This window comes from Podarcis filfolensis (assembly GCF_964270895.1).
Source record: "Podarcis filfolensis genome assembly, chromosome: 2".
NCBI lineage: Eukaryota > Metazoa > Chordata > Lepidosauria > Squamata > Lacertidae > Podarcis > Podarcis filfolensis.
Genome location: NC_139605.1, coordinates 74,255,996 through 74,279,598, shown reverse-complemented (window position 1 = coordinate 74,279,598; position 23,603 = coordinate 74,255,996). Strand labels below are relative to the sequence as shown.

Here is a 23,603-nt window from a genome sequence, read left to right as displayed (position 1 = left end):
ACTTGGGCGTCATCATACTGGGCTTTGTACACCAACACCATACCCGACAACTGCCCTAGAAAAACTGGGACATCCTCTTTTTTTTCCCACGAGAGCATGGCAGCCATTTTTGGCACCTAGCTCTCAGGTGCTTCTGGGCAGCATTTTTTTGGTCCACGATCTTGTGCAGTGCCCCAAAAAGCGCATTTCCAGGTGCCGTGCCAGATAAAAGTGCTTTTTTTTCCAGGTCCGTGATCTCACATGCACCACATGACTTGTGCAGGATTTCAGACCTGGAAGATGGTTTCCCAGATTTTGACTGCATCACGTTGGAGGGTATTGAATTTGGTCCAGTGGTTAACAGGCAGGCTTGACAAAGTTTTAAGGCTTGGTGTAACTATCACAAGTTGTAGCCTGGCATTAGCAGCAGCCTTCAGACCATCTTCAAGGGTAGCCCCATGTACAGCACATTAAGCCATCCAAATGAGTGGTTATTGAAGCATGGACTGATGCCAGGATGTGCCAGTCCAGGAATGGCCACTGCTGGCACTCACCATAGCTGGGCACAAGCACTCCGTTCCCTTGAAGGCAGGTGAGCCTCCAATGAGAACTTTGAATCAATGAATGTTCCCAAGCTACAAACTTGCTTCCTTCATAGGAAAAGCTGCCCCATGTAATAATGTTCATTAATTCCACTGAGTATAACTCAATTGAACACCTATACTCCCATAGCAGTTGTGCCTTCAGATGAGAATTATTAGGAGCAATATATGCTGGTAAGAGTTCACAAAAAGAGTTTACAAACCCTTTGTCCTGATAGGCATGGCAGTTCCACTCCACAACCCAGCCACATTAGTGCTCCACTCCTTTAACAAACACGCACACATAAAACCAACTAAGAGTTCATAACAAATTAACCAGACCTGCTGACCCCTTAGTATTACCACAAGGAAGCATTAACCTGCTCCATCCATGCATCAGTCTGAGAGATCAAAGACCAGCACGCCTCATTTTTCAGCCCAGATTAGCAGAAGAGAGGAAAGAATTCCCATCAGGATGAACTCACTGTAAAACAAGAAAAGATCTATGCCTCATGGGGCTTTTATCACTATAAGATTGGGATGATTAATGTTCTCTTTCTGATAACCCTACAAAATCAGCCTTGAAAGATGAACATAAGATCCAGTCATTTCAAAGAATGGAATTAAAATGCAGCGGGGGATGGTGGGGATGGTCTTGCATTTCCATTGTCTAGCTGGCTCGGTTTCATTTACGGTTTCTTAAAATAAATCTGGATAACCTGTAGAGTAAAAACAAAAGGCCAGACTTCTTATATTAGCCACAGTCCAGGAAGCGTTCCATAGGATGGGGATCGCCAACATGGTGCCCTCCAGAATTTGTTGAACTACAAATATTAGCATTTCTAACCATTAGGCTATGCTGGTTGGGGTTGGTGGGCACTGGTGTATACGCTCTGTAGTGCACCACACGGGCTGCCCTTGTTATAGGTAATGTACTAAGGGTGGCAGCTTGGCAGCTGGTGAAATAAGCGAAGGGGAAGAAAAATGAGAGGACCAACAAGAGGTGGACGGGAATCTTTTTCATCCCAAGGGCCACATTCCCTTCTGGGGGCCACCTGCAAGTGGTAGGTGGGGCCAGAGCAATCAATATATGTGAATTTGAACTTTGTACATTTTGCTAGTTTTGATGCATGCTCACACAACACTCTCTGTCCCTCCATCCAGGGGAGCATTGCCAGAGTTCAAGGACACATTGCAGCAAAGCGAAAAACACTCAAAGCAGGGCCAAGCAGGAGGTGTGGTTGGGGAGGAGGTGGCAGCCTGCAGAGAGACCCAGGAGCCAGATCAGAGTGACTTGAAGGGTCAAATTTGAGTCCCCCAGCCTTGCTATGCAGGAGAAAGGTAAGACCACTGACCAGGCTTTCTTCTGTGCAGCAAAAGCAAACGTCTGAAGTGGTTTCAAGAATGCAACAGACCAAGGAATGGAGTGGGAACAACCCATAAGACGGCTTACTATCACAAAGAAAGTAAACATTCCTTTAGAAAGCAGAACACCTACCAACTGTTTGATCCCCAGCTTATTATTCTGACACTGTTCTTGGCCAGACCCCTAAGTGGAAAAGGCTTAACTTAAAAGAGGGAGCAAACAAAAAAAAAATCCCTCAAAGCAGGAGTTGCTTTAGGATGCTCTTCCTATAAAAGTGGTGTTGTCTTTTGACACACCCTCAACCCAGTTTGGGGCAATAAAGCCTCGCAGTCCTCCTTGCTTACATAAAATTACTCTGGTGTGGCTCTCTGAAGTTCAGAAGTCTCTCCAATTTCCACAGCTCAAGATGAGCATTCGGCATCAACTGGAGAAATAAAGAACATGTGTGTGTACTAAGAACAATTTGTTCCAGCACCACCAAATGATAAATATTCAAGCTGGTGTTTGTCCTAAACCATTTATCAGCCCATCAGGCCAGAATAATTTCTACAGCATTATCAATGGGTCATCTCATGTGACAGAATGGCATCTCATGCCTGCCTATATTTAAAATGTCTCCATCCAAGGGAATCATTCCTCGGCCAAATGTATAGGACCATGGAGAGACCGACGGTTGAGAATTCAAATTCCGTACTCAAAGGGCAGTATTATGTAGCACGACTGTAAAATATGACACCCAGAAGTATGATCAGCCCCTTTGGGCGTCCCTGAAGCAACACCCCACACAAATTATATTCCCATCTATGAAGGAGTGTCCTTATTAGGACAAAGGAATCACCTTATCATATTCATCTTCTACATGCCTCAACACTAGCTTCTCTTCCATTACATTTAAATAAACACTGCACATGACAAACTGCATGCAATTCCCAATTTGCCAGCATTTGCAGTGAAGATTTTTGAATGGGTTCAGGACTGCAATACCTCAAGGTCTGCCTCTCCCCATATGAACCAACCCTGCGATCATCACCTGAGGCCCTTCTTTGTGCCCCTTCAACAGGTGGTCTGGAGGGTGGCAACTCCCAGTCCTTGTCAATTATACTGAACTAGAAGAACCAATGGCCTGATTCTAATGTTCATATATCAATTCACAGGAGTTTTGCCTTTCAATCCTATGAAGCGGCCATTCCTATTATACAGAGACAGCATTCGCATGATGCAGTCAGTTTAGTATAAAGGATGGAGGCTTTAGGTCTATCTTTCCTGCCTACAGCAGCCTAGGGGCAAATAATGCTTTCCTCAATGCTGAAGACATCGGGGAAGAACCCCAACATGGGTCTTAATTTTCCTCACTTAAGGCTGAAGGCCAAGAGAAGGGAGAGACCAGCTTCTCCCTAATTGCCTCCTGCATACAATGACAGTGCTACCAAATCATATAAACAGAGACAGAGTGTTTTTACAGACATTGCTATTTCTGATCTTTGTTTGTTTGCTCTCTGGCCGCTTTGTAGATGCGCCTAATTTGACGTTTCACATTCTGTGCATGGAATTGCTCATTTTGAGGATACAATAACAGGTTGTTTTAAAAGTTGTTGGGGGGTGGGGTGGGGAGGGAGCTGAAACTAGAAATAAACTTCTGAATGAACATATTCTCAAGTATACAAGGAAAACGCCAATTCTTTGAATTTCCTCAAAGAATTAGGCAAGAGCCTGTGCAAAGATTCAAAGTAAATGCATCATATGTCTTATGCAGCACAAAGCATTACAGTGGTACCTCAGGTTACATATGCTTCAGGTTACATGCGCTTCAGGTTACAGACTCTGCTAACCCAGAAATAGTACCTCGGTGTAATGGTTATAGGGGTTGCTCGTGCGTAAGTTGCCGCCACTCCTGGCTAGGTTACCTGGTTGAACCCTTTCTGTCTGGACAGCCCTTCACTTCGTGGCTGTTTCAATCACTGGCAGAATCCGTCAGTGGGCGTTTCTTGAACTTCTTCCAGCAAAGAAGTTCTTTGACGCCAAGTCTCCTCCTACTCTCCCTGCGCGGAAGTCTTCTGCGCAGGGAGGGTGTGGGCAGCGGAGCACCCGTGCTCTCTCCGCTGGTCTCCGGTGAAGAGTCCTGGAGCCTCCTCTCTGATTCCCCCATCTGCCCCCCTTCTCCACTGGTGTTACGCTGATTTCCTTCCCCAGCAGATGGGCTGCCTCTCTGCCTGCTGGGACCCTCTCCGGCATCCCTCTGGAGCCTTCCCTCCGCCTCTGGCTCCGATGGCAGTTCCCTGACACTCGGGTTAAGAATTTTGCTTCAGGATGAGAACAGAAATCGTGCTCCGGCGGCACAGCAGCAGCAGGAGGCCCCATTAGCTAAAGTGGTGCTTCAGGTTAAGAACAGTTTCAGGTTAAGTACGGACCTCCGGAACGAATTAAGTACTTAACCTGAGGTGCCACTGTATTGGGGCTTACTGCATTGAGTCAAAACCTCAGCATAGGCTAATACTGTCTACTTGGCTCCAACTCACTGTGACCAATACAATATTTGGTGTACTTCTCAATGTTAAGCACATATTTATCTACCTTTAATCTTTTTTATTATTTATGCTTTAGCACAGAGTTAATTCAATGCAAATATTAGAAAAAAATGGAGGAATTGTGTGCTCTAGGGAGGGGAAGAGGAAAATAGCAGGATTATGTGAAAACTTTAAAGTTTACAACAGGAAATTCCCCTGAAGAAGCAACTATCTTGTTTTTAAGACAGGGAAGGGTCCTACTGGTGCTAACTCCACTATTACACAACACATTGTCTGAATATGGGAAATATATGCAAACCATAAAGAAGTACCAATGAACTAAAACACAGGAAGCTACCTCAGATCAATTCAGTGGCCCACCCAGCTCAGTTTTGTCACTACAATGTCACCCTCTCTCCAGGATTCCAGCAAAGAGTCTTCTCTCTCAGACCCACCTGGAAATGATGGAGGTTGAACCTGGGATTTTTGCATGCAAAGTACAGTGGTACCTCAGAAGTCAAATGGATTCCATTCTGGAAATCTGTTCAACTTCCAAAATGTTCAGAAACCAAAGCACGGCTTCTGATTGGCTGCGGGAACCTCCTGCAGCCAATCTGAAGCCACGGAAGCCCCACCAGATGTTCAAGTTCCAAAGAACGTTCACAAACTGGAACACTCACTTCCAGATTTGGGGTGTTTGGGAGCCAAAACATCGGAGTACCAAGGTGTTCTGGATCCAAGGTACGACTGTCTGCACTTCACCACTGAGCTACAGCTCCACTAACTGGCTAAGAGGTCAAATAGTAAGGCTGCGCACACACATTTAAAGTATACAGAGTTCAGCAGAACTCTGGATAATATCCAGTCAAGGTTGCCTCCAGTGTTTGCTGCTCTGATCAATCTGTAGAACCCTAGCTTTCAGCACGTGTGACTGATTATGATTATTATTTTTAAAGTGCATAAATAACTGCTTTGGAAAGGAAGAGTTAAACTGCACACATACCATACCTTTAAAGCACATGATGCCCCTCCCAAGAATCCTGGAAACTGTGATTTGTTAAAGGGACTTGGATTTATAACTGTGAGGGGATAAACTGAAGTTTGCAGGATTCTTTTGGGTTTGTGTCAGGTGCTTTAAAGGTATTGTATTGATCAGAGCAGTGAACACTGGAAGTAAGCTTTGCTGGGTATTATTCAATGTTCTGCTGCACATCCACTGCAATATAGGACACTGATGTCCTATGTACACAAACTTGTCTCCCAGGGAAATTTAAACGGCATCCCTGCCAAAATTTAGAAGGATAAAAAAAAGTTCATTTTTGTGATGTCCCCATATCCATGAGGATGATAAAAATAAAGCCAAGAAAACCAGACTAGATGTGCTTCTATTTGCATTCTTGGATATCACATTTCCAAGTGTTCTGCGGTAAAACATGAGCCCGTTTTAAGTCTTTGTTATTCTGTTCCGTTGGTAAATTCCATTCTACACATTTCTTACTGGCGAAGGTGCAAGGAGCTCCGATTTGGTCTACCAGTTCGGATTTTGCAAGGCTTAGATAAATAAGCTTGGAAAGGAACTGAGGTCTGGCTGCGGGGCATGCATGAACTGCGATTGCTAGATAAAAGCAGCATTTAATTGCCAACAACATTGCAAAGGAAAGCTCAATCAAGGAACCAAATGTTTAGCAGCATGTTTGGCCCAACTGCTCAACACAAAAACAAAGCCAATAGATTTTAAAAGCTAATAGAAGTGAGATCAGCCCTAAATGTGGGAGGGTGGGCGTACAGCTCTACCACTCAGAATATGGGTCCTTTAAACGCTACCATAGGATGTCATGGAAATATAAGAATCTGCCCTTCAGTGAGTTCAGATCATTAGTCCATCTAGCTCAGTACTGTCGACATGGACTGTCAGCAGGGAACATACCCAGCCCTACCCGGGGGTGCTGGGGATTCAACCAAGGGCCTTCTGCCTGAAGAGCAGATGCTTTGCCACTGAGCTACAGCTCCACACATGTCCAGCATGTACAGTGGTACCTCGGGTTACATACGCTTCAGGTTACAGACTCTGCTAACCCAGAAATAGTGCTTCAGGTTAAGAACTTTGCTTCAGGATGAGAACAGAAATCGTGCTCTGGCAGCGCAGCGGCAGCAGGAGGCCCCATTAGCTAAAGTGGTGCTTCAGGTTAAGAACAGTTTCAGGTTAAGTACCGGCCTCTGGAACGAATTAAGTACTTAACCAGAGGTACCACTGTACTGAGCCCATGGCCAGAAACTGAGCGATCAGTGCTCATGGTTGGTTGCCCAGATGTTCAGAAGCTGCTCATGGATAAACAGCTGCCTATGGCTAGGGTGATGTTTATTCCCCAGGAGCGGGGAACATGTGGCCCTCTAGAGGCTGTTGGACTCCAAATCTCACCATCCCTGAACATTGGCCATGCTGGACATGCTGATGGGAGTCAGAGCCCAACAACATTTGGAGACCCACGGGTTCACCGTTGCCTGGCTTAAAAATTACCCTTTAAAGGGGCAACGCTAAACATACTGTACTTACAGTGAAGTAAATCCTATTTAGCCCAGTGGAACTTCACACCATGTTGTTTTAGGTCAAAACCAGAAGTGTGCATGTATATTAAAGAACAGGGGCTCACAACTTTAGCTCTAAAGCTGGAGTGGGAAGGGGGTTCTTCTTATACTTCGGGAGTGTGCAGGGGAAGAGAGCAGAAACCACCAATTCTCCACCACCTTACAATCCTCAGCTTTGCTGCTTTAGCATGTTTCTCCAATGCAAAAAGGAAGCAGGGAAGGAGAACAAGTCTTAAAAGCAGACCATGTACATGGAGGCAAGGTGGGGAAGCCAAAACCTGTGGTCACATGCTTGTGATTTTTATTATTACTACTTGCATTGCACTTTTTACTACTGCTGTTAGGTATGTGCCATATGGAGAAGGATGGAATATGCATGGAAATATATATCCTACACATACACACTCACCTCGGTTCTTAAGTTGCTCTTCTTTGCACCCCATTCCCAAAGCATTCACAGATGAAAAATGGGAGGGGGCACCTGCAGGCTTGTAACACCCCTATTCTCACACCAATGATTGTTCTCCTAACTCCCCAGCACCTCCATTACCGGCCCAGCCATTAGACATTTCTGTTCACTGCACATAACATTCACTTACTTCACAAGATAACATTCGCTGATTTCATAAGGAAGTCGGTCCAGCAGCAGATTCCGGAGAAGGGTGTGTTAGTAGTAAACGGACCATAACCTTTTCTCTTTGACACACACTTTAAAACTGTTTAATATCACAGTGGATCTGGCTGGATTTATTAGATAATAGCCGCTACTCAAACATATTTCGCAACATTTGCTGCAGGGATAGAAAGTTCAGGGGGTGGGTGGGTGGGTGGGTGGAAGGAAGGAAGAGAAGCAGGTCACCAGCATTTTTGTGTTCATGTGAATTGTTGTGTACATTCACACACATGTGTGCTGGAGCAGAGATGCATCTCCCCTACTCAGAGGTAATTCTGGAGGCCCCAACAACATGGCACTGAACCCGAGTGCAGAGGCATGCATTCAGTACCCATGGGTCCTGAAGGAGCAAAGGGGGTCTCAAAAATGTGCAGGCTAACCCTGCCCCCAGATATTGATCACACACCTGGTGTGATCTGCATCAGTCTGAAGGGAACCATATGTGCACAGCTGGGACTCTCCCTGATGGGGCAGCGTTCCCATTCCCATGGAGGGGCCCTTACACCCATACACCTGCGCTCACATTGGCATCTGTCTGAAAGAAGACTATTGCGTGCTGGGTTTGTGTGTCTGGCTAGCACATTTGTATCAGCTTCACTCAAATGAATGAGGCCAGACTGGGCATTCAGTATCTACAGGTACTAAACTAGAATATACTCTAGCAAGATACTCCACCCCCACCCCCCGCAAGAAAAATCTCAGTACAGTAAAAGATGGAACAGGAACACTGTGGCATCTTAAAACAAGGGCCATCTGGGAAGCTAGGGATAATTGGTGAATATGAAAGCATGTGGCAGAGCCTAACTAGACAGCATAGATTTATAGCAAAAAATTGTAAACCCTGCTTCAGTTCCTGTGTATAAACTGCAACATCAAGATAATAGCTTCTTTTGAAGACTGTGTTGCAATGGTTACAGCATTCTGGAATAATAAAAGTTAGTTCTGTTGAAGGGTGAAAAACATGTTTTGAAACATCAAAACAGATGCAGCTTATTATTTTTCCCTTTTTTTATTGATTTTACTCCTTCCAAGTTAGAAAAGAGCTGCTAAAGTCGCCACTGAAGATTATCCATTATCAACTATGCCCCATATCATTATGCGGGTTTGGGATGGGTTTTTGGAAGATGCCTGCGCGTGAATTTGTTTTATGTGTGGATATCAGTGCATGCTGACCAACACATAGTCTTTGCAGTGAGGCTCTATACCGATGGCAAGATTATCACAACGACCGTAGATTCTTATCTGCTGCAGCCTTCATCCACCTTCACAGCCATTGTAACATACCGCTTGTTATCTTCCGCCTGTTCTGCCATTGAGGACTTCTTGGAAGTTCTTGGCATAACATTGGGAAATGTTCGCTTTCCTACCTGGGCTGTTATCTTTCCACAAGGGCTGACATTGATGCCAAAATCCAGCATCGCCTGAGCTCTGCAAATGCAGCTTTCTCCTGATCGAAGTGCAGAGTGTTTGAGGACCAGGACATTTTCAGGGAAACCAAAATGCTTGTTTACAAAGCCATTGTACTACCAATCGTACTGTACACGTGTGAAACATGGACTACTTATAAACACCATCTCCAGCTCCTCGAAAGATTCCATCAACAATGTCCCCCCAAAAAATTTCATATCACTTGGGAAGACAGGCGAACTAATGTCAGTGTACTGGAAGAAGCAAAGATCACCAGTGTCGAAGCAATGATTCTTCAACATCAACTTCGTTGGACTGGCCGTGTTGATGGGATGCCTGATTATCATCTTCCAAAGCAAGTACAGTGGTACCTCAGGTTAAGTACTTAATTCGTTCCGGAGGTCCGTTCTTAACCTGAAACTGTTCTTAACCTGAAGCACCACTTTAGCTAATGGGACCTCCTGCTGCCACTGCGCCGCCGGAGCACAATTTCTGTTCTCATCCTGAAGCAAAGTTCTTAACCTGAAGCACTATTTCTGGGTTAGCGGAGTCTGTAACCTGAAGCGTATGTAACCTGAAGCGTATGTAACCCGAGGTACCACTGTACTCTATTCCGAACTTAAAAATGGAAAGCATAATGCTGGTGGTAAACAAAAGAGGTTTAAAGACTCTCTCAAGGCAAATCTTTAAAAATGTAATATAAACACTGACAATTGGGAAACACTGGCCTGCGAGTGCTCCAAGTGGAGAACAGCCTTTACCAAAGGTGTCATGGACTTTGAAAGGCTCAGAGGAAGGCACATTTGGCAAACCCTCACCATGATCAACTCCCACCCAGAAACCTATATCTCCACTGTGTGGATCCAGAATTGGCTTCCACAGTCACCTATGGACACTTCTGTGTTCATGGAAGAGAATCTTACTTGGCTATGAGTGATCACTAAGGAAGAAGAAGAAGAAGAAGAAGAAGAAGAAGAAGAAGAAGAAGATCATCATTATGCAGGAGGATTGATCCATACCGTAAGTCATGATATAAATATGTTTGCATTATTCATTACAATATAATGTCTTAACAATATCTGAGGGGTCACCAGTTCACCATCCCTGCAGTACACACTGGTGTCATCAGCGGTGCTTTACTGAGTGACACATGAATGAATGAATGAATGAATGAGAGAAAAGCTTATAATCTAAGCTTTGATAATGTGAAGATACAAAGGAAGGCAAGGACAGGAGCTGAAAGTAAACAAATGACAACTATATGTTCTTAGTAAATCATGTTTTTAATTAGACAAGTTCTAATATGCTTTGAAAAGCAGTTTGAAAAACAACAACACTGTATGAATTCAGCAACAATTAACATACCTGGATATGGGCAGCTAGGTAACATGGCCTGTTTCTTCAGCACCGGGGATCAGTCTGTAACTTTTTACATGTAATTATCCTAATGTGCAACGGATGCCACATAAAAGAGTGTTCACAAAATCCGACACAAGGGATCCATCTGGTTATTTAAACAAAACATTTACCCAGGAGGACACAACCCTACCCCCAGCAGTGAGATGTATACAAAATTAGTTAGATTCACACCACCAAACCACACAGCTGGATATCAGTGGCAACCACTTATCATTGACTGTTTTAATGGTTTTAATTGTTGCTTCAGTGCTGCGTTCTATGAAAGAAGCCTTGAACTGCAATAATGAGGAAGCAACAGGGAAAGAAAATATTATTGGGTTGCTTAAAAGAATCTTTGAAAACATTTTTGTGGTCGGCTAACCAGAAAGAAGGAGCAAATAGAACTGAAAGCTTTCCAGCTGTTTAGCATACTAACAGCTCCAGGGCTTTTGAACTAGGTATTGTGGGGGGCAGGGGCAAATTAAAACATGCCACACTATGTAAGATGCCTGTTGTGTACTTATACTAATAATGGGCTGTGTGAAAGGTTGATAGATTAAGCAATTTAATCAGGCCAATCATCTCCTGGTTGAGGTCTCAGCATCATAAAAGGGTCCAGAAGCTCATCTGTTTCCCATTGTTTTCATTGCATTTGCCTGTCATGTTACACCTGAGCAGCCCACCACCACCCCTATTCCCTTATTCCATTTTCTATCCTTTCCTCAAAGCCTGTAATGTCTTCTCTAAACCATCATCTCCCACCACGAAGATTACAGGTTGAGCATTCAGTAGGGAAGGCTCAATATGCTTCATCGAATTCACATCCAATCCTCCTTATCCTTAAAAAACAACAACCTGTAAACTCTCCAGGCAAGGACTAGCATCGCTTCTGTGTTCCAAATATCATCACTGATAATATGACGTAATGGCTATGCATTCCCAAAGACATCAAATTTACAAGTCCTGTGAGTTCACTACCCCTTGCCACAGAAGGAGAATTGCTGAATACTTCAGCCTTCTTTTGCTAGAGTCTGCCACACAGCCCATTTCAACTCACTGTAGCACTTTCCATTCATTGGTAAGGGAGAGGTGGGTAACCAGTTGCATTTTCCTCACTCCCTTTGTTCTGGGTTAGCAAATATTTTTACACAGTTAACTCAGATACTTCCCTGTCTCCAACACACAGCCAGCCAAGGCACAAAGGAGAGGAATGGAATGTTGGGTGGGCTGCTGAATTATTTGCTGTGACCACTAGGAAGATAAATTTGGAAATGAGACATGGCACATAGATACGTGGGGCTTCCTAAATCAGGGAGTTTTCCAGGGGGCAGCAAGGATTGCTATCTATACAGACAGAAAGCAGGCTGCTTTAGTAATACACAAACTATGTACATATGTACACACAGGTGACATGGAAATTTAATTCAATGTGTGGCCTCTGGGTTCCGGATTGAAGTACTCTTGCAGCCCACTTGGTCACAGAGGTGGGATGGCCCTGTATTGAAGGTATATGTGGGGGGTGGGGAAGGAGGGAGGGCCTACAGCTGCTTTGAGATAAAATGTTATCAAGCCACACCAGCAGTGTATTCTTGATGTCAGCAGAACCCGGGTGATTTAGATAGGAATCTATGAGTATATTACAGCAGGCAAGCTCTTTTCTGGCGCATGCCATGACATTCTGCATAACAAAGGGAGCATCAAGGGGCTTGCAGAAGAGAGGGCCAACATGTCCTTTTAAAGAAACTGCCAGACCTGCTGAGTAATGTATGAAAACAAACGTTTAAGACCAAAGGAGAGAATGTTAATATTACTCACAATCTAGAATAAACTTGCTTTTCAAAGCCAAGATCTGGTGTGGGCCTCTTCAAAACAATCACTGTGGAGTAGAGAAAAGCAGCAGGTTTTGCAGGGCTTTGGCGCCCTGCCCTGCCCAGAGATACAGGAGATTGAGACACAAAGATAGGAGTGCCCAGGGGAGGTTGGAGAGCAAAGCCCGGAGCCGCTCAGTGGACCAGAGCTGAAGGAGAAGCCAGGGCGGAAGGACAGATCCCTGATGGAAGGGGGAAATGCAATCTCCCCCTCTGTGGTGTTGTTTTCAAGCTCCCCCAGCTGAAGTTCCCCCCACAAGCCCAAGGGAATGGCATTTCCTGCTCTTGGGCACTCTCTCTTTCCCAAACTGAGATTGGTTTTGGGAAATGGGACAGTGTAAATAGCTTATGAATAAAACCCACAGACAAGGGGGGAAAGGGCCTTCGAAGAGCCTCCGGGAAACTGTGGCCATCAGACAGGAGAGGCATTTATATCGACAGACAAGCTAAACAGGAATGGCCGAATGAAGATGCAATCCCGCCCCCTCCCCCCCAAAAAAGACAGAAGGAGGAGACAGTTTTGAGACCCTTTCTGGGAAGGATCATGATTCCCCCTCCAAGTGAGAAAGAGAAACTGAGGCAGCCTTCAGTATGGGTAATATTTTATGCCTCCCAAAATGGGGTTGTTTGGCTGGCGAGTACATCATTTCATATGTTCTTCCATTATTTTTTCCACCAGCTGAGACAGAGCCAAGGACTCTGGGCCTGGGAGCCATGATCCAGGTCTGCAGATGATGCAGAATCCTAAGTGAGATACCAAGGAACAGGGGGCCACAGAACATAAGAGGAACCTGCAGGATCAGGCCAGTGGCCCATCTAACCCAGCATCCTGTGCTCATAATGACCAACCAGATGCCCATGGGAAGCCTGGAAAGCAGGACCTGAGCACAAGAACACTCTCCTGATATTTCCAGTATTTTATTTGGAAGCATGATGTCTCTGACCATGGAGGTAGAACATAGCTGTTATCATGGCCAGTAGCCACAGATTTTTGGCAGGCCTTGATCATGAGGACCTGGCCTCTCTCTATGCAATTGATATGCATGTTTATTCTGAAATAAGGGCCATTCTCTGCAATGGTCCTTCCAGCTAATTGTCTCTTCAGGACTTGACCACAAACCTCTGCTCCTCTCCACAGCTCCAAGGTTCTGAAGCTGGGGAAGGGCAGCAGGGACTTGTTTTGATGTCAGTCATCTAAGATGCTCCAAGCACATCAGTGTCCCAGCACCAAAACAGCCAGCCCTAATCTTCTGCTCTACCTCACGATTGGAGAAAGGGCAAGGCATTTTCCCCATCGCTGAAGCTCAGCACAGGATGATCCCTGCTCCCTCCAGAGCACCAAGCTAGAGAGGAGGCCCACGACACGGGAAGAAAGGAAGTGGCAGGGACTTGAACCCTTTGCTTCCTCCTGTGGTCCCAGCTGAACCCCCTGCACCTGCAATTTGCAATGCAAGGGGCAAGAAGAGAGAATCTCCCATAGGAGATGTTTAAATCCATGCAAATTGCAGGCATGGGGGGCGGGATGTAGACTGGGACCTCAACAAGGGGAAAAACAACAGCTAAAGTCCTTCTGCTCTTTGGATCCCAAATGCTAGGTATTTCTGCCAGAAAAAATCCTGCACACAAAGAGCACATGATGTAGTTGGTGCCATGGCCATTTCAGTAGCCCCCCAGCTTTGAAGCATTGCTGCCCTCTTCAAAGAGAAGGGCACAGCAAGAGCCAGAGAGCCACAGCTTCCCAGAGTTAGCAAGAGCTAGAAAGCTCTCCAACAGCTCCCAAGACATGAGTGAAACATCTTTCCGCTACAGGAACTGCAAGAACCTGGATGCAATACCAGGAAATCCTGCTCCGGCTGATGCTTCCTCAGAGCATCTAAAACAAGAGCTCCACCCAGCTCATCAGGATTACTTTAGTTCAGCCTGCTCCCTCCCCCACCCCCAAAATGCTGTTGGTATCTTAAATATTATCCAGTACCACCAGAAACCTGGATCAGAGGTTTGACTTGTGCAGTCTTTGGCTAATTATACTGACTTGCTGCATTCTAGCAGTCTTATCCTATGACTCTCCAGTACCGCTACAATATGGGCTGCAAACATATACAGTGGTACCTTGGTTTTCGAACGGCTTACCTGTCAAACAAATCAACTCCCGAACGCCACAAACCTGAACGTCCGATGCAGCTTCTGCTTGAGTGCAGGAAGCTCCTGCAGCCAATCAGAAGCCGCACCATGGTTTTCGAATGGTTTCAGGAGTTGAACGGATTAAGTTCGAGAACCAAGGTACCACTGTAGTCACTTACTTGGGAGTAACTCCTGCTGAATTTATTCGGGCCCACTTCTGATTGGGCATGCATAGGATTCCACTGAAAGTTCAAATGATTTCAGCTGTACATGCCTAACTTTGGAAACTGACCACTTTAAAAAGTGCTTCATTTTGTCTGGATCATGCCCCAGGTTCTAGCTCTCATGGCTATGAAAACAGGTGTGGAAGTGTACAGTCAACACTAGGAGAAATCCCTGAAGCAATCCATTTTGACTGCTTTTGATGCAGGAGACTTCAACAAAAAGTACAATAAAGTCCAGACACCCCAACTCAGAAGCAAAGGCAAGTTTGACAGCATGTGCGCATGGATTAAACATCTGCATGGTTTTAACCACTGTAGAAGAGCCTATGATCAAAAAGCATGCAGAGCTGAATCATGTTTACATTTAGATTCTCCCCCCCCCCCAGTAAATGAAGCCCAAGGAATGTGGGGAGATTGCTTAGGTTTCAAAAGGTTAAAGAAAACAGAACTCTTTTGTGGCAACACAGGCTGATATGAAGACCACTCAGAAGATAGTGAGATAGTGGAAAAACTGGAATGAAGTGCTCAGCAGAAACTAAATGCTTTTGTTGGGGCAGGAAGCAATGTATACATATACACCCAGAATCTGAGCATAACAGTATAGGAGACTCACAGGAGATAGTAATAGTACCTCATCTTTCTTTTCTTCTTTTTAAAAAAGTTGGTTTCTAGTTCTCATGCTGTGAAAATGGGTTTGAAGGTATCTGGTCAATGTCAAGAGTTGTGGGGGGTTATTAAGATTTCTATCGGTGAAAGGCATCAATGCCTCTTTTAGCTCATGGTCTGACTCAATATAAGGTAGCTTCCTAAGTCCCTTCGGTGTGTGACAGAAGACTCGGGACAAGGCAGTCTCCAACCTCAAATACAGTGGTACTTCTGGATGCGAACGGGATCTGTTCTGGAGCCCCGTTCACATCCTGAAGCGAACATAAGATGCATCTGCGCGTGCACGGGTCATGTTTTGCCACTTCTGCGCATGCGTTTGATGTCATTTTGAGTGCCTGCACATGTGCAAGCAGCAAAACCAGAAGTAACACGCTCCATTAATGCCGGATCGCCGCGGAGCACAACCCAAAAATATTTAAGCTGAAGCGTATTCATCCCAAGGTATGACTGTAGTGGCTGGATATCCAGGCCAGCCAAAATTCAAGAACCCCTCTTCAAAACACATCCTTTATTCCATAGTTTTAGGGAGCATCTGCCTGAGGGTTACTCTTTCCACTTGCCCCAATTAAAACACACTCACAAACTTTCTGAAGTCAGAAGTGAATTCTGTTCATTCTCTGCCCCCAAAATCTCCATTTCCCCCAAATCCCAGAAGGAATAATTTTGGAAACTTATTTTGACATAGTATTTCAAGTTAGGGCAATGCCACCACTTCAAGATCCTTGCCTTTTCCATTGCACAGAATACAACCAGGAGTCCAAAGCCTCCTTATCTTTCTTTTCTGCTATATATGACTGAGCAGCACAGGGCATCCCACACAGAGACCACATGTTCCACATAGCCCTTTTGTCATAGCAACTTGGCAAAAGGGTGTGAACTGCCCTATGGCTACCCCCTTGACTCTGCTGGCTCATTGTAATGTGATCTGTTAAGAGAGTCTCTCCACACAGAAGCCTGGATGGCCGCAACAGCTGTGTAGTAACTAGAGACTTCCCCCTGTCTCACCATATGGTGGTGGAGTATGCAAAGAGAAGGAGTGCTCAAGTCCCTCAGTTGTACTCCAATTGATAATTCCAGGCTCAGCTGAGTGAGAACAGGACAAGAGCAAACACACACACACACAGTCTCTCTATCTTAAGCCAAGTCCAGCCCTTCCATTTCCACCCACTGCTGGATATTCAGGTGCAGCACCAAGGCCACAGGTTGTGACGGCACTTCCTGTCAATACAGCCCGTCCTTTGCTAGGGAGATTAGCTTCTAACCTCTCCGCAAGCAGTAACACTGGAAACTTGTGTGCAGATCTGTTGAACCCGTTCTCCAAGTGTGGAATTTTCCCTGGATGGAATAGGAAGTATAGGAATTTTCCCTGGATGGAAATCTAGTGCCCTAGAAACGCTGATCCTGGTTGAGTACCTGCCCTGCATATCCCATTGTGGACCATCTTCTTGCCCACTTTCTCCTCTAAGGAGGGAGCTCAGTGGTGGCGGGTGGGCAGGCTAGCTAGCTGAGCCTTAAGAGGGATGCAATCAGTACAGTTCCTCAATCATGGTGCTTCTGATGATACAAGACCACATAAGAATATTGCAGTACCATCCGGAAAGGATTGAGTCCCAGCGCTAGCCCAAAGGCGTGGTCAGCAACCATGCCATTTTTGCTCCAGTTGCAACAGTGCACATGCAACAGTTCATAGGATCAGTCCCAGATCTATTAAAGTGAAGGGCAAAACACAGCTGGGACGTCAGCTGCAGAAATCTAGATATTCCTGGCACATTGTCATTCAGCATATTTCCTTGGAGTTTTATGCCTGGCACTCATCACTGAACACAACATGCGAGAAGCCCATTCAAGATACATTTTTGGTTGCCAAAAGGGCCTATTGTAGCTGTTCAGTAAGCCAATCATAGAACTGTAGAGCTGGAAGAGACCCTGAGGATCATCTAGTCCAGCCCCTCTGCAATGCAGGAATATGCAGCTGTTCCATATGGGGATCGAGCCTACAGCCTTGGTGCTATCAGCACCATGCTCTATCCAGCTGAGCAATCCTGTTTTATCTGTGTTATCAGGAGATGAACAAGAAATTCTGCCCCCATCACCTACTGCAGATGGGCAACAGTCAAGTCCATCAAGCAGTGTTAGAAACTAGGATAGAAAAGCTAGGAGCCAAATGGCTCCTGGGACCTGGGTTGTGGGTGCCAAAACAGAATGTCTAGTAGCCATTGTGGGGGGGGGGGGTCGGCAACACTTTGTATTTATTATTTTGATAAGCATGAACTAATATGCAATTCACATAGGAGACACATTGTCGATATCACATTTTTATCAGAAACTGTTGATACATGTTTAATTTGTTGTTTATAATAAAAATATTGGTACCATATGCAGGGATTTATGTTATGCAAATCGAACCATGGAAAGAGAAGAGGGGACTTTTTGATATTTTAAGGTTGTTTCAATGAATATTCTAAATTGTAGAACAGAAAATTTAATAAAAATTATATTTTTTTAAAAAATGAAATGCTTGCAAATCGAGAATCTTTAGGTGCAAAATGCACCTGGCAAGCTGCCATCAAGCCACATGTTCCCTCTGGAAATTGTTGTTTCCAAGCTACACAAGCTCTAGAGATCAATTCCATTTCCCCCTACTAGATTGCGCAGCATCCTGAGGGAGAATGAATCAGTCACTAATGGCCTGAGTGTGGAAATGGAAAGGGGGCCCTGGCTGGAGCTTTGCTGACTGGTTTCAATTCAGCGATTTCCACTGCTAAAAAGTCAAGCTACTGGAAGCTCAAGCGGCGGCTGGTCTGTTTGACAAGGGAGCAGCTAGAACAATAATCAGAAAGCAATGCTTGAGCAGCCCACAAGTTCCCTCCCTCCTCTGCCGATATCTTGACATTGGATTTTCAATTATGTCTGGGCTTATTTCCATATTTCCTTTGTTCCTATCTAAGCACAGCTGATTGCAAAGATAAATTGCTCTCACATATAAATGACTATAATTTGCACCATGCAGGCCCCATGCTCAAGCGTTGGTGGAAGAATGCAAAAGGCAGAGGAGAGGCAGAATTGTGGTGATGTGACTCATGTCATCTGCACAGCGGTGAAGAAGGTTTGGATACCCTGAAGTCTGCAGGCACAGAATCAGAGGCAAAAGCTGAATGGGAATTCTCTGGCAGGTCTTTAAAGAAGGGTGTCACAAAATCAAGGGTCAGTGCCAAACTTGAGGAACCTGTGACCACGTGTTGTTGGACTACAATCCCCATCAGATTCTGCCAGCATAGCCAATGATCAGGGGCGACGGGAACAGCAACAACTAGAGGGCCACAAAATCCCCAGGCTTGGTCTAGGCAGTAGAGATGCCGTGTGCAGCAGTGGTTGGACTAGGTAGGGCCTGGGAGATGAGAGTTCAAATCCCCACTCAGCCATGAAGCTTACTGGGTGACCTTGGTCCAGACACAGTCTCTCAACCCAACCTGCCCCACAGGGTTGTTGTGAGAATGAAATGGGGAGATTAAGAGCCCACCACTCTGAACTCCCTGGAGGAAAGGAGAGATACAAATGTAACAATAAATGAATTAAATGCAAACAGGGTTGTACAAGGGGTAGCCCATCCACGAGGATGTGAGGCTGGAGGGAAGCAAACACTTTGATGAATCTGGTCTCCATTTAATGCTCACCTTCCTCCACAGCACCTGGGTGGGCACCTTTACTCAAAACCCCAAACCCCACAATAGGGTAAAACAGAGATCGGGGAAACGGTCTCAGTTCCTTTTCAAAACAAGAGCATGCTGGATCAGGCCAGTCTAGTATCCCAGGATCCTGTTCTCATAGTGGCTGATGCAAGGAGGGCCCAAGCACAAGTGTAGTCTCCCCTACTGCAGTTTCCAGCAGCTGACATTCAGCAGCATGGCTGCCTTCTCCTTCTTTGCCACGTATTAGAAAGAGCTGCCCCTGTGTTGATTCTCCTTCCATTGCAGTGATTCAGTTGCCAAGAGATAGAATTGCAGCAATGCAGGGGAGGGCTGCTCTCTGTAGCAGCTGGGGGTGCGGTGATCCCATCCCCAACCCTCTTTCACAACACACACCCTTGAATTTGGCTGCGTTTTAGGAGAGGGTGGAATTCCCAAAGTGGATTTTAGGCAGAAGATCAAGAATGATTCAGGATTCCGCCCACCCAATCCAATGTCACCCTTTCTCTGTGGCAAGGCAGGCCCACAGGCTGCATATTGGTCTGAAGTGATCACACACAAGGAACTGAAGGGTTCCCCATGTTATGTCGCTTGGCTCTTGGGTTAAAGCACACACACGGGACTTTGCAACAGGAAGAAAATTTGTATGTAACATATTTTTAAAAACAACTGAAATATTAAAGAGCCTGTCTGTACAAGCAAAGGGTGCTGTGGACAGGAATACAACTTTTACAAGTTTGTTGTTGTACAGCACTTGACCACACTGTGGGTTCCGTCACATGCACCCATGGGAATCAGAGGGTACACTGATAACACACAGTGTGTTCTCTACTGTAACTCACAGACCTTGGGGGAGAAATTAGGTTGAGGAAATAGTGGTGAGGGAGGATGAGTTACCTCTTCACTCTCTGCATCAAGATGGCTATTCATGGATCTCATCCCTTTGGTCCTTAGACATATCTCACACAAGGGCTGCGTACCAAAACTAAAGTGACAGGTAGCCAAGCTTTGGAATCAGCTTGCAAGCACCTGCAGGGAGTCTGGAAATAATGTTGGCCAGAATAGCCACACTAGCCCTGGCTTTGATGTTAAACAGGTCACCCTCTTTCTTAAGATGTTGGGTGTTTAAGCACCCAAGGAGTCAAGATGCACTATTGCACCAGAGAAGATTTCCCATAACCTATGGTCTTGTTAGTCACATGCTTGGGGCTGGCCCAGGGGGAAGGGGGGTGCGGGAGTGTGGTCCACCCCGGGTGTCATCCTTGAGGGGGTGTCAAAATGGCACACGGTGGGGGTCGGCACTTACCGCAGGGCCTGGCCTGCAGCGCACCCAAGCCACGTCTGTCTCCTGGGAGTGACACAGTGGCTCGGGCCCCCACACTTCCCAAAACGGCAGTGTGGGGCTTGCATCCGTCCGGCAGACTCCGTGGGCAGCACACCACACCGCGCCACCCCCCTGGGCGGATCGCTGCGGTGCCCCTGTGCAGCACCCCTGTGCATGGACCGCTCTGCCCCCGCCGCTCTGGGTGGTAGAGCAGCTAGCTATACCCTTGGGCTGACGTTTCAACTCATACAAACTAAAGCAGGTAGTTGTCTCCTCTCTGCTACAATCTATAAGTATGCTCAGGAAGTGAGTGACAGCTGGCTAGCAGAACCAAGGCTGTAATGGACGGATCAATATTCACGTCCAATCATTCTCAGCAAGGATCTGCAAATGCATTCACTGTAGCCATCATTCAACAAGCATCCCTTCCCTCACCTCTGACTTTCTGTTGCACTTTGGATGCACTCTGAACTTCTAAAAAGACCAATGGACAGGTAAGACTGCAAGAGAAATCCATCAGGATCAAATCCAAGGTCCATCTAGTCCTGCATTCTGCTTCCCAGTGGCCAGCCATATGCCTCTTGAGAAGCCCACAAGCAGGGCATAAAGGAAATAGCCCACTCCCACCATAGCTTCCCAGGTGAAACTTCGCTTCTCACGCCATGCCTGCAGCTTAGGCAACAGAAAGAGTCTCATCACCAACTTAATTCTGTTCTGCTGTTTGAAGGCATCACAGACATGACTCTCCCTTTTCCCCACATCCTCTGTGCACACCAGAGGACTCAGGGGAGGGACAAGACTAATGGTGACCACAAGATGTTGGCCAGATGCCAAGGCCACCCAAAATATGTGGGCCCCGACTTCTTTGTCAACATCAAATAAAAATATATATGAAAGTCTGGGCACAGAAGGGTTTTTAGGGGGTGGTGGAACCTTGGGCTGTTTGAAGGCAAGTAAAGGACAATGGGCTGCACTAGTTGTACTTTTTATTGTGTATTCATGATGTTTTGTGCTCATGATGGTATCTGGATAGTTATACATAACTGTGCTTTCAATACTGTGTGTGCCTGCAAAAGTTTCAGGTAGACAATTTGCTTCCAATTGGTGCATTTCCCATAGTTTCCTGCTAAAATCCTGTAACTTTTCATACCACAAATGTTCCAGGAGTGTTGTTGCTTTTGTTCCATTTTTGTTGTGCTATAGCTATAGCAAACAGTGCTCCTGTGGATGAAAATGTGCTAACCTTGAGGTGCACTGGAGAACAACTAATAAAGTGGAATGGCTCACTATAAATCCACCATCATTGCATCAACGACATGTTGCACAATACACACATACACCAGTCCCCACCAGTCTGGAGGGACCCAACAGCATTCTGCAGAAACTAATGACTATGGCTAAGTGAGGTCCATTAATTTTAACAGATCTACTCTGAATTAAACTTAGTTGAATAACCACCCACAGTGACTTATCATCAGGGTGTACTGTTAAAAGATGCCACAGTCTATTCTTCTTAATGCATGACTTTCAAAGGCGAGGTCTGCCTGTTTCAAATGCTTAGCTCATTCATCCACAGTGATGCCAACTGGCTTCTATGGAAATGGGAGATACAATTAAGTACACAGACAGCAAAAGCTGAGATATTTTAGAGGGAGGGGAATATCTCTCAGGACTGAAGGGATAATGACCCAGAAATAAATAAATCTGAATTTGAGTTAACAGCTATCCCACCCACCCCCAGCCATTTTGAACAATAGATTTGTGGGTTCTGGTAAGAGTATGGAATCCCTTTTCTTGTCCTGTAAATATTTAAATAGCTGTCAGACAAGATGGGACAGCATAGCCTGAAAAGTATTAAGACAATAGATTTTTTATAAACCGCATCACAGGCTACATGTCTGCACTCTGGAATTCAAAGGTCTAGGAGACAATAAGGGCATTTTAGCCGAGATTATCACATTTGGTCTACAGGCAAAAAACTCAGCCAATTCTCTCTCCCCGACCCCACTGCACTTCTGTTGACAACCATCACTTGGGAGGTTAAGGTGGTGTGCAGGCAAGTGTAAGGAAGATGGATGACAGTCTTCCTGCTCTCTCTGAAGAACACAGTCCTGGAGCCTTTTCTTTCCCTTCTTTCTTTCGCAGAATCATTAAGAAATCGAGAATGCTCAGCTGCACTCCTCAGTTATTCTCCTAGCTCCAGGATTGTGACACCCTGTCAGCATATAACACTTCTGCTCAAAAGATCTGAACTGGTTGCTGATTTGTTATTGCATCAAGTTTAAGGTGCTACAATTGATAACGGTTTGCTTGGGAGCAGTTTATTTTACTCCACATATGCCCGTTCAACTGTCGTCCCCCCCGAGGAACTGGAACTGTTCTGGGTGCTCCAACATACTCGTTCCACGCTTGCAAGATATGGGTCTTTTAGTGGGGCAGCACCTAAACTTGGAACTCCCTGTCTATTGACATCAGGTAAGCATCTTCACTGTTTTCCTTTTGGTACCTACTTAAAACATTTTTGCTTAAGCAAGCCTAGCCAGACACGGGGATATTGACATGCTTTAATCTTTTCTTAGTCTGCTGTAATTTCAATTATCTTTTAAGTGCTTTTATAACTTGTTTTAAGCTGTTTTGCTGATAAATTTAGTATTTCTCCTAAACTGCTTACAGGTTTTCTTAGGGTCAAGTATTACGTAAATTTTGTTTAAAAATGAAACAAATTAGCACATGCAAATTTATGTCTATGAGCCCATGTCTCAAATCTCTTAAGTCCCCAACATTGCTCCTGCATCTCACCATTATGAAGGGCATATTCAGTCCCATTTTACAGATGAAAGCACCAAACCTAGGCCACTCTTTATGTTCTTCGGCGTTTATACTTCATGAAGTGGATCATGCATTTCAAGATTAAGATTTTTCTCTGAGGGCTGGCTCCACTTTCTTCATGCTTGAAGGGACTCGCTCCACAAGGGCACTAAGTGTACCATGCCTTAGCTGCGCTTCAGCAGCAGACCTTTTTTTAAATTAAAAAATGAACAATATATGCACATCAGGTTCGTTGCCTCTAAGCAAAGAATGCACATGATTATCTGCAGACTTGGCTCATGATATTTCAGAAGTGGCTTTCAGCACTCAACAAGTTCCCCCACTGGGGAAGCAAGGCAGTCAGAATTCCCAAGAAAAACATTGCAAGAGGCATTCCCTTATCAACAGTCAG

At 45.3% G+C, this 23,603-nt stretch overlaps 1 protein-coding gene and 1 long non-coding RNA gene across 2 annotated transcripts in view; both read right to left on the bottom strand.

Moving 5' to 3' along the window:
• AFAP1L1 (actin filament associated protein 1 like 1) overlaps window positions 1-23,603 on the bottom strand; it is a 75,286-nt gene that overhangs the window by 47,883 nt on the left and 3,800 nt on the right. The gene's annotated exons all lie outside the window — the stretch shown is intronic.
• Window positions 15,345-22,068, bottom strand: LOC310753296. Its single transcript, XR_014543320.1, has 2 exons — window positions 20,819-22,068; window positions 15,345-20,719 (listed from the first exon to the last, which is right to left on the bottom strand). It is a non-coding gene; the product is annotated as an uncharacterized lncRNA (long non-coding RNA).